This window comes from Tupaia chinensis, unplaced genomic scaffold (genome assembly GCF_000334495.1).
Source record: "Tupaia chinensis unplaced genomic scaffold, TupChi_1.0 Scaffold000085_1, whole genome shotgun sequence".
In the NCBI taxonomy this organism is placed as follows: Eukaryota; Metazoa; Chordata; class Mammalia; order Scandentia; family Tupaiidae; genus Tupaia; species Tupaia belangeri.
The window spans coordinates 3,784,033-3,801,518 of record NW_006159547.1 but is presented as its reverse complement, the minus strand read 5'-3'; the positions used below and the strand labels follow the sequence as shown (position 1 = coordinate 3,801,518).

Below are 17,486 nucleotides of genomic sequence, written 5' to 3'. Positions count from 1 at the left end.
TGTTTTTCACAGCTGCCTATCACTCTTAAGTTCTTCACTCCACCCCTCCCATTATGCTCAGTTGACAAATCAGCTTCCTGATTCATGAAGAAAAAAGAAAATGACAAACCGAATTCTCCAAACTCGTTTCCTCAAACTCCATTTCTAACCTTACCCAAAACAGACTCTATTACACTTTCACCTTCTGCTCCTCTCTTTTATATGAAGGTTTTTCTCCCTTCAATAAACATCTCCCTCCTGTATTATAAGCATATTCCTTTGTCCCTCTCCTCAGTCTGTGAACACATTTAGAACTCCCACATGGATAAAAGGAAAGATGGAAGGGAAGAAAGTAGAAGAATGGAAGATAGACAGGAGAGAAAAAACATATAATGCATTATAAATCTGCCCTAAATTCAAGGTTCTGTTCTGCCTCTCTTTCTCTTCATCATGGCCATCCATCCAGCTTCTGTTCATCATTAAAGACTGGAAACAGAGTCTATATTTTATTGTATTCACTTCCTCAATTTTCATCAATCCAAAAATTAATCTTCATTACTTCACAAAGTTATGATCCTCGGGTTGGTGCACTAAAAGGCTTTTTGCTGAAATCATCAAAGTCCATTAGTGTCATAACCCATAGCCTAGTATTTGTTTGCACCTTAATGGATCTCTTTAGAGATGCATGTCCTTCAGATTTTAGTTTTTATCTTTTCTATTAATTCCTTCCTCAGTTTAACTGGCACTACTTCAAATTGCTGATAGCTGCCAAATCTATCTGTCATGATCAAAATCCTTATTGCTTCCTTATGTGTTGACTGTAACTATCAGATGGTCTCACAGATACCTAAAAATTAATATATCAAAAATGAAATTCATTAGATCATCTCTCTGTGTCTATTCTACTTCCTCCATCTCAGATCTTTATTAATGTGGCTATGAGATACTCTGTAGATGAACACAATATTTATTCTCTCTCACTTCCTTTAATTATAGAAACCCTACATTTTAGCTGGGAGCATAGCCACCAGAAAAAAAGACAACAGTTTTCAGATTTCCTTACTTCTAGAAAAGGCCGTGTGATTAAGTTTAACCAATAGAATGTGAGTAAACTACCAAATCATATTTCTCCTTTTTCCTTCATAATCAGTTGACTGCGAAATCGACGATCTTCGTGACAAGACTTCTTCAATCAGAGAGAAGATGGTACTACCCCCTAAGGGAAGGCAAAGCAACAGGAAAAATTTATCTGTATATGTAACACTGCAGAATCCCATATTAGCCCTAGATTCCTAAACTTGAAGGGTTTTTCTGAAAGAGAAATAAACTTCTGCCTTGTGAAAACTACTGTTGCTAAATGGGATCTTTGATACAATAACTAAACCAAAATCCTAAATAATACACCACCCAACTCATAAGCAAGAAACTTCAAAGGTATTATTTCTCAATGTATCTCATCTCCTACTTACAATCACTTATCAAATCTTGTTGATTCTGTCTGAGGAAAGTATCTCAAATTCAATTCCTCTTCTCCAACTGCATAGGCACTGATTGAGCTCTGGTTGTCAAAACCTCTGACTTCAAATTTTCTAAATCTCATCACTAATGCCCCTCATCCCAAATCATTCTATTCTCCAACAGACTATAGCTAGATATTTCTATTGCTACAACACAGACGTTTATTCTTCTGCATCAATACTTATGTTTCCTTTTATCGACCCGAAACACTCTAAATCCTTTAGTTTAGCATAGATAGATCTTTGAAAAATTTCTTACTTACCAACTAGTAGGCCCTATTATTTCTGAAATTATCTCATCCTTTTTATGATTCCATGCCTTTGCTCATGGCAATATCTTCTATTAAAATACTTTTTCCCTCTTCTTGGTCAGCACAATATCTATTGAAACCTTAAATCTCAGTGTAAGCATCATATCCACAGTGCAGTCTCTTAGAAATATCCCAGTAGAGATCACTGTTCTATTATCTGTCTCCATATTTTTGTAACAACAGTAATATCAAATTTTTATTTATCTGTTTACATGTCTAAATCATTCCATATTTCTGAAGAATAGAAATCTTGCCATTCATCTTGGTATCTCCATCACCTTGGAGTGTACTAGACAATACTAAATATTTGTTGAGTGATTGAATAGATCCTCCAAAAGTTCAAGTAAGCCTATATAGTTTTTCTTTAATGAATCTAAAGAAGCATAGTACAAGTATAAAAATATAAAATGAAATAGCCTTCCCTAATACTCAGCCTTGGAACTCTCCCTCATCATATATCCTCATTTTGGTTATAAAGGGAGAAAGCATTAGTTGATATGATTACCTAGCAGTCACAGGGCACATGAGCCTTGAAGCCACCATTTCAAATCCTAACCCTGCTGCTTATCATCTGTATGATCCTAGGCATGCCACTTATCCTCTCTGTGCTTCAAGTACCTCATCTGAAATGGGATCACTGTTTCTACAAATATTAATGCATTTGAGAGGATCGAATGAGTTAATACATGTAAAGCACTTACAAAAGGCAGTACTATACTAAGCACTGAATAAGGGCAAGCTATTATTACAATTTCAGAAAGAAAATGGTACAAGAAAGGTAAAGACAAAGGAGAGTGGAGGGAGATGAATGAATGGTAGAGATGGCTCATTATTGGTGGCTTTGCCTGTCATTATCAGGTAGAGATACATTTCCCAAACTGGCCAAGTGTTACATAGATCATCTACTGAGTTTTAAGGATTATAGGATGTCAGAAATAAACCTGATACTTTATGGCCCAGCACATTTAAAAATATCTATAAAGATCCCTGTAAAGACACTAGGAGCTAGAACCTTATATCTGCTAACTTGATCTTAAACTGGATCTTCATCCCTATCTAAAGGTCTTCCATCATCACTTGCTCTGTAATGAACCCAGCTTATCTCCCTGGTCATGTTTCTGTATGTTTCTCTATAGCCAAAAGGAAAGTTTTCCCTTCACTCTCAATGTACACACTCATTCCCTGAATTATGATGTGTTTTTTTTTCCTCTTCCATGACAACGCACTTGCTGATTGTTTCAGCTAAGCTCCCTCCTCTCCTGTCTGACTTCAAGACAATGTATACATTGTGTTTTTTCCCCAGAGTAGCAACAGCCCGTATCCCATTATCCTACCTAATTCCTGCATTAGACATTAGAAGTGAAGACTGGGGAAGATATGAAGGCGGCCATGGTAAGTTGGAGAAAAGAGTCAATCGAGGAGGGCAAGAAGAACTTGGGTTGGAAACTGCAGTAGAAGACAGAATTGAGATGTACCGGGGAGCCATTAGTACCCAGGCCTAGGCCCAACACAACGGCAGTCCTATAGAGACAAGAGCTGAAAGAGGATGGGAATGTCAGAGAGATGCTTTATTGATCCTGCCCAGTGCTGGTGCAGGTACTAAATATTTAAGGACAAACATCAAAACTCTAGTTTTGCATTCCCTGAGGTAAATGTACATTTATGCTGCATTACTTTGACCACATGTATTACACATTTGCTTAAACATCAATGTTTCTAAATATATTGTGACAGCAAGCACCGCTCCAAAAGAGAAGAAAATCTGTGATGCTATGTAGTTTGTCAAAGATCTGACAGGCTTCTTTAATTATTAAAACATTTTTATACTGGCCTAATGGCAAAGTATTTCTGCAAACTGACTTTTTATTCACACTGTAAGAGGACTGAACTAAAAACTAGATAATCATTAACGTGTCTTCCTGCTTAAAATTTCTCAGGTTTTGTTTGTGTTTGGCTTCCCATCAACTTGAAACTAAGCCAGATTAAAGTTTTACCATCTTTCAGATATAACTCACTGCATTTTATAGAGAAGGAAACCTAACTTGGAGTGTTCGTTTAATAAAAATAATATGTTTAAAGACATAGTTAAACTTGAGTAAAAATTATGGAGAGGTTCAGTCAATAGTCACTTTATATCTACTATATATAAGTAACTGAGCTAGAAAATAAAAATTAGAATATATTTTAAATAAAATTATACACAGTACACAAAATATTAAGTTTGTGTGTGTATACACACACACACACACACACACACACACACGGTAAAATGATTGCTACAGTCAAACTAATTAACATATCCATCTCCTCAGTTTTTTGTGTGTATTTGGTGAAACTCCTGAAATCTGCTTTTTTCAGACACTTCCAGTATACAATACAATATTATTGACTATAGTCACTGCTATGGTTTAGATAATAGTTTGTCTCCCAAAGGTTCGTATTTTAAAATTTGACCCCAAGTGTGATGGTACTGTGAGATAGTGAAAACTTTTTTTAAATTTATTTTTTATATTTAATCACTATACATCACTTAGCTTGTAAGTTGAATTTATCCAACATGAATACACTTTATACCAGTCAAGGATACAAAGCACATTATCATCAACAGATAATAATCTATTTCTGTGTCCCATAAATGTCTTGTCTATTTTCCTCCTTAATTTCTTTCCTTACACTCTCTCCATTCTCCCATCCTCTTCCCACATTGTTTCCAGTATATATAACCATTTTCAATGCTTCTATGTTGTTTAACCTTTCATTTTCCACCATAGATTGTGGACAGTTGGTATATGTTAAGTGAAGAGAAATACAATGTCTCTCTTTCATAGCCTGGCTTGCTTCATTTGGCAGTAAATCTGCCATACTCAGTCACTTCCTATCAAATGCCAGGGTTTTGGATTTTATGGCTGAACAGTATCCCATAGAGTATAAATGCCACATTTTTCCAATCATTCATCTGCTCATGGACATTTGGGTTGGTTCCATGTCTTAGCAATTGTGAATAATGCTGTAATAAACATAGAAGTGCAAGCACTTTTCCAGCTGAGTGATCTCCTATCCTTTGGGTAGATACCCAGAAGTGGAATTGCTGGATCATACGGTAGCTCTATTTGAAGGTCTTTGAGGAACCTCCATATTGTTCTTCATAGTGTCTGGACCTATATATCTAACTATTTATTTGAATTGTTCCAAAATACGATGTGTCTTTTTTTTAAGCTTAAAAATACTAAAATTTTAATTCATATTTTAACTATTATGACTATATTTTAAGTTCTAAGTAACAGTTGCAAACATATACAAATGAAATCACCATATAGTCCAAAGATACACCCAATTTCAGTGATATCTACCAACATATTTAAAAAGTTGACTGTTATACAGAAGGGAGTAACTACTCAACCAAAACTATAAATGAAATTATGTAAGAAACAGACTTGCATGAACTAAAGATAGTAGTGCGCCATGAAATGAAGAATGTTATTAACACAAGCCTCTTTCTTAATTCAAGCTGCAGGTTAAAGTTTCAACATGTGCTTATTTTTTTAATTAATTTATTGACTTTGCATTCATTTATTGAACATCCTCAAAGCATACAAAATGTGATTTCCTGCCCAGAATATACACTGCTTGGTGGCTTGATCATACATATTATCATCAACAAATATTTTTTCATTTCTTGTTAAATATATATATATATATGTATATATATATATGTGTGTGTGTGTGTGTGTGTGTGTGTGTGTGTGTGTGTGTATATATATAAATATATATAAAGTGTGTGTGTATATATATATTTTCCCCCCATTTCCCAACCTCCTCCCACACTATCCCTGGTATCTGTAGTTGCTTTCCATTCCTTTTTTTCCCCCACATTTTGTTGATTCACAAAATGTCTTAATAAATCTAAGTACTTTCAATAGCAAATTCAGCTGATATATACATATCTGTGAACACATGTTTAACTTGAGGCATGAAACTCTGTGAGTAGAATGAATATACTACAAAGTAGCACCTAGCTGAGGCTATACAGCTTACTGTGTTTATCAAATAGATATTTTTAATATATTTTTAATTTCAAGAAAGGCAATTTTAGCTTCAGTAAATCAAAATTTAAAAATGTTTAGAGAATGTTGCTTAAGACTTAAAACCAGGAAAAAGGTTAGGATTCTGCTCAAATAGTAGGTACATGGACCTGTTGAAAACTCAAGGCAATAATCCTTAACTCTGGAAAAGAAAGCATAGAAGAAAATCAGTAATGTTTTTGTCAAAAGCCATAAAATTCTATTTCACCAGTTCAGTCTCATATACTTTAACTATCTTCTGTTGTGGTCCTATATTTCCATTTATATTCTGGAAGGTAACATTCAATTTAATTCCCACCAGCAGTATAGGAGAGTTCTCCTTTCACCACATCCCTGTCAGCACTTATCATTTTATGTTTTTTTTTTAATCTTCGCCACTCTGTGTGGGGTTAGACGGTATCTCATTACGGTTTTGATCTACATCTCCCTAATGATGAAGAATGTTAGGCATTTTTTCACATGCTTTTTGGTTATTAGTACGTCTTCCCTAGACAGTTGTTAATTCAGTTCATTTTCCCATCTTTTAATTGTGTTAATCTTTTTTTTTTTCTTTTTCTGGTAGTTCCCTGTGGATTTTGGTCATCAGTCCCTTGTCTAAGGCATGGTGGTTTACAAAAATATTCTCCTATTCCAAGGATTATTGATTCACACTAATTATTGTATCTTTTTCTGTGCAAAAGCCTCTTAATCTGATGTAACCCCACTTGTCTATTTTGGGGATTATTACCTGTGCTTTGGTGGTCTTATTTAAGAAGTCTTTACCCACCCCAATGTCTCCCAGAGTTGCTCCATGTTCTCCACCAGTAGTTTTATAGCTTGAGGTCGGTCTTAGGTTTAGATCTTTAATCCACTTTGAGTTGATTATTGTTAATGGTGAGAGACAGGGATTCAGATTCATCTTTCTGAAGGTGGATACCCAGTTCTTCCAGCACCATTTGCTAAAGAGGTTTTCCCTTTCCCACTGGATTGATTGGTACCTTTTGTCAAAAATCAGTTGGATGTATGTTTTTGGGTTTATTTCTGGGGTCTCCATTCTGTTCCATTGGTCCACATGTGTTTTTGGGCCAATACCACACTGTTTTGATTGTCACAACTTTGTAATACATATTGGGGTCAGGGAGTGAGATGCCACCCACTCCATTCTTCTTGTTCAGGATTGCTTTGGCAATACAGAGTCTTTTATGATTCCAGAAAAATTCTGTGATTGTCTTTTCTAGATCTGTGAAGGGAATGTCTCTTGTAATTTTATAGGGATTGCATTAAATATGTAGATAACTGGGGACAACCTAATATTATCCCTCAGGGAACTAGAAAAACAACAGCAAAAAATGTCCCAAAAATGCCAGGGGAAAATAAATAATAAAGATTCAAGCAAAATAAATGAATAGAAAATAAACAAACTATAAAAATAAATGAAAGCAAATCTGATTCTTTGAAAAGATAAACAAGATTGACACACCATTAGCTAGACTAATTAAGAAGAAGAGAGAAAGGAACCAGGTAAATCAAATTCACCATGAAACAGGTAACATTATAACAGACATAATAGAAATACAAAACATCATTAGGGGATACTGTGAGGGACTACTATACACCAGCAAACAAACAAACAAAAGAAATGGAAAAGATGTACACATTCCTAGACACATATAATCTACTAAGATTGACTCAGGAGTACATAGAAAGCCTTAACAGATCCATAACAAGCAATGCGATTGAATCAGTAATAACCTCCCAACAAAGAAAAGCCCCAGACCTAATGGCTTCACTTCTAAACTCTATAAAACTTTTCTTTTTCTTTTTTTTTTTTTTTTGGAGAGGTTTTTGCTATAGGGCATGTGCGCTCACTGGAGAAACAGAGAGAGAGAGAGAGAACGCGAGAAATCACTCTCCAGGGAGCATGGCCACTCCGCACTCCCTTCTCCTCCATTCTCCTCTCGGGATCTTGGGTACACACACACATGCGCCTAGCGTGAGTTTAAGCCACCTGGTCCGGGACTCCAACTGTGGCTGACTACAAGGGAGTTTAGCGACATAGTCATTACGCTAACTGCTTGTCCTTCTATGAAACTTTTAAAGAAGAGTTAACCGCCATTCTACTCAAATTGTTTCTAAAGATCCAAAAGGAAGGAGCCCTCCCAATTCAATTTATGGAGCCTCCATCATCCTCATTCCCAAAACAGATAAGGATAAAACAAAAAAGGAAAACTTAATACCAATACCTCTGATGAATACAAATGCAAGAATTATCAACCAGATACTAGCAAATTGTATCCAACAAGATATAAAAAAGATTATTCATTATGACCAGGTAGGCTTTATTGCAGGGATACAAGGGTGTTTCAACATACTCAAAATCATAAATGCAATATACCATATTAATAGGAAGAAAAACACAAACCATATGATCAACGCAGAAAAAGCACTTGACAAAATACAACATCCCTTCATGATTAAGAATCAGCAAAATTGGCATGAAAGGATCAATGCTCAGGGTAATAAAAGCTATCTATGAAAAAACCTATAGCTAATAATATCTAAATGGGAAAAGCTGAAAACTTTTCCACTAAAAACTGGTACAAGATAAGGCTGCCCACTTTCTCCACTCTTTTTCCATAGAGTGCTGCAAGCACTAGACAATGCCATCAGACAAGAGAATGAAGTAAAAGGCATTCAAATAGAGACCTTTAAGAAGTGAGGCTTGGTGGGCAGTGTTTACAACATGGAGGCATCACTCTAACTAACAGATTGACACTCTCATGAGATGCAATGATCTCTAGCTCTCATGAAAAGGAGTTAGTTCCCACCAGAGTGGGTGGTTATAAAAGGAAGATAGCTGTCCCCCAGGCTCTTTCTACACACCCATTGTCCTCTCTTTTCTATTTTTCATGCTATGACAAAGCCAGCCTGATTAAGTTCTACATTTTTGGACTTCCCAAGCACAGAAACTTAAGCCTAATCAAATTCTATTCTTTATAAATCATCCAGTTCCAGGTACTTCTGTCAGAAAGCAATTGCAAACTAAGACAGTGATCATACTTATATTGCATGTCCAGGTGTATTCATCCTAGATAACTGCAACTTTGAACTTTTTATTCAATCTCTCTCCATTTCCTCCACCTCCCTCTCCCTCGTAAATGCTTTTCTATTTTTTGTCCCTATTTATTTGACTTTTTTAGATTTGACATATAAATTAGATGATGCAATATTTATCTTTTCATGACCAGCAGGTTCATTTATTTGGTTATGGAACTATCTCTATTTTTAAGCTAAATACATAATATAATGTATATATAAACACACACCAAAATCTTTATCCATCATCCATTAACAAGCACTTAAATTGCTTCCATATTCTTGACTATCTTGAATAATGCTACACTCAACAATGCACAGGTATTACTTCAAGGTGCTAATTTTATTTCTTTTGGGTATATATCCATATGAATGGCTGAATCACATAACAGTTCTATTTTTAATTCTTTGAGAAATCTCCATAGTTTTTTTTTTTTTTCATAATAGCTCTACCAATGTACATTTCCAGTATATCAGGGTTCCCTTTTTTTCCCACACCTTGGCCAACATTAATCTTTTGTACTTTTGATAATAGTCATCAAAAAGGGTGAGGTAATAATTCACTGTATTTTTTTACTTGCATTTCTCTCATGCTATTGAGTACTTTCTCATATAGCTGTTGGATCTTTGCGTGTCTTCTTTAAAAGATTGTCATTCAGATCCTTTGTCCATTTTCCCATAAGGTATTTGCTTTTGTTTTTGTCATTTAGTTGTGTGAGTTCCATATTGAGCATTAACTCTTACCATATATATTATTTGCAAATATTTTCTCTGTATGTTGCCTTTTTTTTTTTTTGGAGAGGTTTTCGCTATAGGGCGCGTGCGCTCGCCAGACAGACAGAGAGAGACATAGAGACAGAAAGCGAGAAATCACCCCCCAGGGGGGATGGTCACGCCGCAATCCCTTCTCCTCCATTCTCCTCTCGGGATCTTGGGCACGCACGCACAAGCGCCCGGTGTGAGATTTAAGCCACCGGGTCCGAGACGCGAACCGCGGTCGACTACGTGGGAGTCCAGCGACATAGCCATTACGCTAACTGCTGATTCCCTCTGTATGTTGCCTTTTCATTTCATTGACTATGCCCTCTGCCATGCAAAAGCTTTTTAGTGACAGGTTACTTACCATAAGGCAATCTCAGACTATTGAAAAGTCACTCTTTTTTTTTGGAACGGTTTTTTTTTTCTTTTTTTTTTTTGCTATAGGGCACGTGTGCTTGCCAGAAAGAGAGAGAGACAGAGAGACAGAAAGTGAAAAATCATCCCCAGGGGAGATGGCCACACCGCAATCCATTCTCCTCCATTCTCCTCTCGGGATCTTGGGCACGCACATACACGTGCCCGGCGTGAGTTTTAAGCCACCAGGTCCAGGACACGAACCGCGGTCAACTACATGGGAATCCAGAGACATAGCCATTACACTAACTGCTGGTCCAAAAAAAGCCACTCTTAGTAGATGTAACAAATTAACTACTGTAGGGCTAGCTGGTGGTGTGGTGGTTAAGTCAGCTGATCCCCCATAGTTGACTTAGTAGTTCAAGTCTTGGGCTCAGTGGTTTGAAACAAACACTTGTATGAGTGTGTGTATATGTCCAAAATCCTGACTCACTCACTCTCATTCTCTCTCTCTCGCTCGCTCTCTCTCTCTCTGTCTTTCTCCAATGAGTATACATGCCCTATAGCAAAACTTTAAAAAATACAAAAAAATTTAACTACACAACTTTAAAAATACAAATAAATAGATCATGCTAACACATCTTACCATTCATGCTTAACACAAGGGGCCATTTTCTTGGATTGCTTTTCATTAATGTCTTGCAAGAAAATATGTGGCACCAAAGTATCATTAAAATTAAATAAACAACAAAATGTCCAGAGCAATATTTTATGATCCTAAGAACAATCCGTAACTGATAGCCCACTGGAAGAGATTAGTTGGTGTGAGAAAAAACACATTATAAATTTTTCATTGTTGTTAAAATCACACATTTATGTGAAAAACAACTAAACCATCCAACATACTGATACACATGCCAGACATGATAGACAGAAACCAAGCCAAATGACAGTATTTAACATAATTAGTACTACATTCCAATCAGTAGGATCTTGTATTATGGTGGCACTTTGCAAGTATTATATTTCATAACGAATTATTTCCATAACAGGGTTTTACTTACTATCATTTATTAAAGCAAAACTCCACTAAAAAATAGCTAATTATAAATTGTATGAAGAAAAACAATTATTTCACTGTAGATTGCCTAGTTTCCATTTGGAATTCCAGTATGAAGCTCCTGGAAAAAGCAGTCTCTATCCACCAGCCCATGTGTGAAAAGTGTCTCCTCTCATCCTTATTTTCTTTTATTGGCTCACTTACCTGTTGCCAACCATACATTTCATGCCCAGAGACTGTGATCTTGTGCCTGAGTGCCCTACAGCCCAATAGCAAACTTATTTCAGCTGGGGAACATTTCTTCCACATAAATATCCAGTCTGTTATGCCAGATGTTCAACTAACAAAATCAATTACCGTACCATATTTCTGTCCAGTCTTGCTGCCGGAAGACCATTATTATACATAAGAATTTTTGATAAGTCAGTAGAACCTGTTTAAAATAATTGGGCACATTACTGGAAGAAGAAGTAAGCTGTTGTTTTGTTTTGTTTTCCTTAGCACAGATCTATGACTATAAAATTCTGTGTGGATATCCCTTTCTCCATGACAACACTTTCAATACAGTCCACCACCTACTTCCATCCTACCTACACCTAGGGTCTGCAGTTGTGAATGTGTGAGATAATAGCCAAAATTCTTTTGTTAAAGTATATAAAATGTGTATCCTTTTTGTTATTGTTACAAGCAAGAGTACTTAGTAAGATTTTACTTTCACAACTTTTTTTTTACTTATTGAAAGTATGTAAACATGATGAAAATAAGAATAGGTTTATGAAACAGAGGCACTGCATTCCATACTTACTACATACAGAATTATCTGCACTCCACGGCAGAAACTGAAAAACTGCAAGATATAAAGGCAAGGAGAGAAACAGTGACTACTGGAGACAGGGTGGAGGGTAGGAAATGGGGGAGAATGAGAAGGAGGCAATAAAGGGGTAAAAAAAAAAATGAAACAAAACATTTAGGTGACCTAAAAATGGAAAATTATCTGTTGATAATATGTATGATAATATCTTTGACTAAATCAATACACAGTGTATTCGTGATGGGAAAATTCATTTGTATGCTGGAATCATAGACAGTGATTGAATTTATTAAAAACTAGGCTCTTTCCACCATCTTTCTGTGCCACCATAATGGTGCACATGAATGTCCTGGCTAATGCCCTCAATAGCTGCAACAATGCTGAAAAGAGAGGCAAATGCCAGGGCCTTATTAGGCCGTGCTCCAAAGTCATTGTCCAGTTTCTAACTGTGATGATGAAGCATGGTTACATTGGCAAATTTGAAATCATTGATGACCACAGAGCTGGAAAAGTTGCTGTGAACCTCACTGGCAGGGTAAACAAGTGTGGAGTGATCAGCCCCAGATTTGATGTGCAACTCAAAGATCTAGAGAAATGGCACAATAATCTGTTCCCATCACGTCAGTTTGGTTTCATTGTATTGACAACCTCAGCTGGCATCATGGACCATGAAAGAAGCAAGACGGAAACACAGAAGGGGAAAATCCTGGGATTCTTTTCCTAGGGATGTAATACAAATACATAAATAAAATGCCTCATTGAAAAAAAAAATGAATATAAAAATTTTAAATAGATTTAAATTATGTAAAATATGCTATAAAAATTAGCAGCTAAACATCACGTTAAGAAAGCTGGATCAGGTTTCATAGACTTAGGTAGTAAAATCATGTGGCATTAAAGAGGAGATGAAAAACTGAGAAAAGAGGTGAAAACATTTGACGAATAAGCTCTAAATACTCAATTTCTCTTCCTTCCACACAAAATAAACTGACTCTCCAAAAAAAAAATTTTAAATCATGAAGAAAATCAACACTTTGGCTTTTTGAGATGGGGCAGAGAGAAAAGTGAGAAGAGAGAGCTAAAGAGTGGAGTTAAATGTGTTAGAATAAGCAGAAGCTTTATAGTGTTTTAAAATACATACACACATCACAGAGTTAAAATGTATTCATAGTCTTGGTGTAACAATAACATTCCTTTTCAACAGACTTATTAGTCTTAAGCTCTAATCATTTCTAGGTATCCAAGGATCATTTGAGTTTTTCTCTGACAGGCCCAGACTTTCCTGAAACCTGGCTTCCATTTTTGTTGCAGGCTGGGAAAAAAACAGGGCTGTTAGAATGGCATGGCTCCAAGCCCTTTAACTGTGAGACTCATGCCATTTAGAGGAGCAGTTTTTACCACCTCCATCTGTTGCCTAAGAAGAATTAGATCCCAATTGTCCAGGCTACTGAAGAAGAATATCTGTAGAATTCCTCTAGCATTTCCTAAGACCTCTTGGCCTTTCCCTCAAATGTGAGCATTTTCTTTTCATTCATTTGGCCAAACAAAAATATGACACTGTATGAAATGGTTTGACAAAAGCAGGACATACTCAGAATAATTAGTATATGGACAACCTGAGTAATCAACTGCCAGAAGAAATTATTCAGCCAAAACATTTAGAGGAATTTAGAAGAGTTTAGCAATTTAGCGTATGTGAACAAGTACAACATATGTGGAAACACAAACCAAAACATCACACCAAATGACTAGTAACAACTGTTAGGCTATGGGGCATAATATGATTATCTTCATTAAGGGAGGTTAAAAAATAAATCACCCCTAGAGGCTCTACTAGATTATGAAAAGGACAGGGCGAGCATGATTGGACCTCTGCTGGAAAAATCGAGTGGAGGCTAATTCCATTAAATGTTCAGAATAACAGAAAGAGAGTCCCTTAATTTAGCTGTAATAAGGCTTAGATGAAATCAAATTATTCTGAAACTTTGATTTAAAAAAAAATTCCCCAATATCAAAAATTATGTAACATTCTGAAACTGGTCTATTGATACTGCTTCTTGGGCTGCTTTAGAACAGAAACACCATTAACAAGTCCTAAGCATTGTGAGCAGTCCCTCTCTTGGTGGCCCTTTAGTTGGAGTGTGAACGGTGCCCCAGTTATCATCAGCCAGCTTCCAGCCCCATGTTGACTTTCGCTGAACTTCCTAATGACAGGCAGCAGCTGGCCTTCCATTTGATTTTCTGATTTGGAAACTTGGGAGGGAAGCCCAGTGAGCTAGGCAGGATACAAAGCTGGTATCAAAGCCAGACACTGTGCAAAGCCCCAGCAGTGGTTGCCCATCAAGTGGCCCAGTATTTCTATTTTCTAACAGCAATGAAGCAACCTACCACCGAATTCTATTTTAGATGCTGTGCATCAACAATATATTTGAAAATATATTTTTAAATTCTTAAACCACCTCAGAAACTCCTAACTTCAGTTTCACAAAAACCATTCATATTTTCTAATTAATTAGTAATAAAGTTAATACGTTACTATACCTATGTATAAATATTGGTGTTTATTAATTTATAATTAACATTATATTAATATTATATTAATATATGCATATATATAAATACACATATACAAATCATACATAAATATAAGCTTATATAAGTGTGTATGTATATACATTTTTATATAGGCCTGCCTCATGAGCACTCTTACTTTTAGATACACAAATCCAGAAAAATTTGTTATATATTTAAATAGTTTTAAAATCAACTGATATCCTTCTTTTTTTTTTCCTTAGATTTTTGCTATAGATTTTTGATATTTGCACTTACTGGAGAGACAGAGACAGAAAGCAAGAAATCACCCCACAGTGTGGAGGCCATGCCACAATTCCTTCTCCAGTCTTTTCTCGGGACTTTGTGCATGCACGCACATGCATCCGGTGTGAATTTTAAATTGCCAGGTCCAGGCATCAAGCCACTGTCATATAGGTGGGAGTTCAGCGATGTAACCATTACACCATATGCTGGTCCCCCTAAAATCAACTGACACACTTCAATGTAGCTGATTAAATTGTTATGTATAATGTTTCCTGATCATTCAATATATCTATATTGGCTGGTTTTATAAACCCGAAAAATTAGTTTTCCAACCACCTTTGTGAAGTTAACACAATTGACTATGTATTTCATACACTTTCCAGAAATAGCTTTAACTTTGAAGTTTATATAAAATAATTAAAGAATACACAAGCATTTGATACTGTCAAGTTTCCCATGGGGAATAATCCTAAAACCTACAAAGTAAATCTGGCTGATAAAATTCATCCTATCATCCATAAGAGTAAACACACAAATAAATCAATGAACTAGAGATGCATGGAAGTAACAGGCTTTTTAAATAATTATTTTCCTTTTAAGAAATATTCAAAATGAAAATGATTCACTAAGCTGTTTATTACGACAGAAATGTTATTGAGGTGTAAATTTATGTTAAATAACTACACATAAAGAGAACAGTATTTTAAATACATAATTTTTGCTCTCTTCCCCAAAGTTCCAGTTAAATGCCTATTAGCAGCCTTTGGGAAGACCAGTAATAGTATTTCTTCCTCCACCTCCTCTGATTCTTTAGCCATTCTTATGCAGTAGGTACTACACAATAGAATTTATATAGTCAGATTAACCAGTAATCTGGTGGTTAAGGCAATTAAATCAAACCTGGTAGCTCAAAAAGGAGGTCTTGTGTATACACGCATGCCCCAAATTCAAAGAACAGAATAAAGGAGAAGGGACCGCTCCATGGCCATCACCACTGGGATATGCTTTCTCACTTTCTCTGTCTATCTCTAGCAAGTGTATATACCCTACAGCAATTTTTCTAATTTAAGAAAAAATAAATTACATGGTTTATAACCTTTGTTACCACAGTAACCTAATGAAGGAATATTATTATCCCCATCATTCGCTGAATAGACTGAAGCAAAAAAATATGAACCCATGGACAAAAAGCAGTAATCTTGGCATTCATATTCAGATCCATAGATCTCAGCAACTGCTCTTTCAATCACTATAAATATGTCTGTGTCCAAATTATATCTAGATTCCTGTGTACAAACTCTTGATGTTAAGTTTCTACGAATGTGCACATTTCTGTGGAAAATAAAAACCCTAAGGGTAAAGCTTTAACTGCATTCCTTCTGCTGGGGACTCTACTGTTGCATCTTCTCATTTAATCAGGCATTTGCCTGAGCAAAGGGCAGACTAAGACCTTAGCTCATAGGTGAATCAGCTAGTTTCTGTCCTTCAACTGTCCACGTTCTACAGTCTTCCCGACCTAAAGTGTCAAATGCAGATTTGGAAGTATAACCTCTAATCTGAATTCTTTGTTATTCACTCTGTGGAATAACTCTATACTAGACAACTTTTTCTTCTCCTTAATTTTTAATGTTTTGTATTAGTCATCATGCAGGAATTACAGTGGCTAATAAATCTAATCTTTACTGGAAGTTTACTCTAAGCTAATCTAGTTATCTTCCTTGATATTCTGAATAACTCTATAAAAAAAAAGAATGTTTTTTTGTCTGTTTTATGGATGAAAAATGGAAGTGCACAGACCTTAGGCAAACCGATCAAGTTGATACAGCAAGCAAAGAACAGAAATGATATTCAAACCCAAGCAAACCTCTGAGTCCTTGCTTTTAGTCTCTATTCTTCATAAAATATACTTGATGCAAAATTAAGTTAAGGGTCAGTTTAAGATGCCTCACTTTGTAGTTCCTCTTAGTGTAAAATATAAATTATTTTAAACTAAGATTTTGGCAAAGGACTTGAAGGTCAAGGTCAAGTAAGTGAGCTTTGAGTTAAAACTCTATTCCCAAAGTACACTGACACCTTTGTTAGGGAGCACCAGGCACAAAAGTTTCTGTGACTCTTTTTTGTGGCCTGTAGGCAGCTATCCTCTTCCATAATTATAGGACTTCAGCAGCAGCTACCTCTCACCACCCAACATGCTATTCAACTGAGTGCTCATAAAAATCTAGAGGCAGGAGAAAGTAACTTCTTTCCAAAATATTTCTATTTTCCCAAGAATATTAGGAAAATATTTTCAAAAAGTATAATTTCAATTTTTTTGAAGTATGACACAAATATTTAAAAAAGCTCACACACACAGAGACATATTTATATTTTTTAGGTTTTTGTCATAGGGCACCATTCACAGAGAGACAGAGAGAGGGAAAGTGAGAAATCTCCCTCCAAGGAGGATGGCCACAATACAATCCCTTCTCTTCCCATGATTTTGGCCATGCACATAAACACACACACACACACACCACTACACACTCCCAGTGTGGTTTTCAAGCCACTGGGTGCGAGACTCAAACCACAGATGGCCATGTGGAAGTCCAGCACCTTAACCACCACGCCACCTACTGGCCCCCAAAATGCTTTTATACCTTAAACCGGTAATTGATTTTTTTTTTTTTTTTGGGGGGGTTTTTTTATTTTTTAAACCCATATTTGTTTTTTTTTTTTTTTTTT

General features: G+C 35.9%; 1 protein-coding gene and 1 pseudogene across 1 annotated transcript in view; one reads left to right on the top strand and one right to left on the bottom strand.

The window, feature by feature from the left end:
• Positions 1-17,486, bottom strand: part of NAV3 (neuron navigator 3) — a 688,714-nt gene that overhangs the window by 648,035 nt on the left and 23,193 nt on the right.
• LOC106734272 (40S ribosomal protein S15a pseudogene) lies at positions 12,280-12,672 on the top strand (annotated as a pseudogene).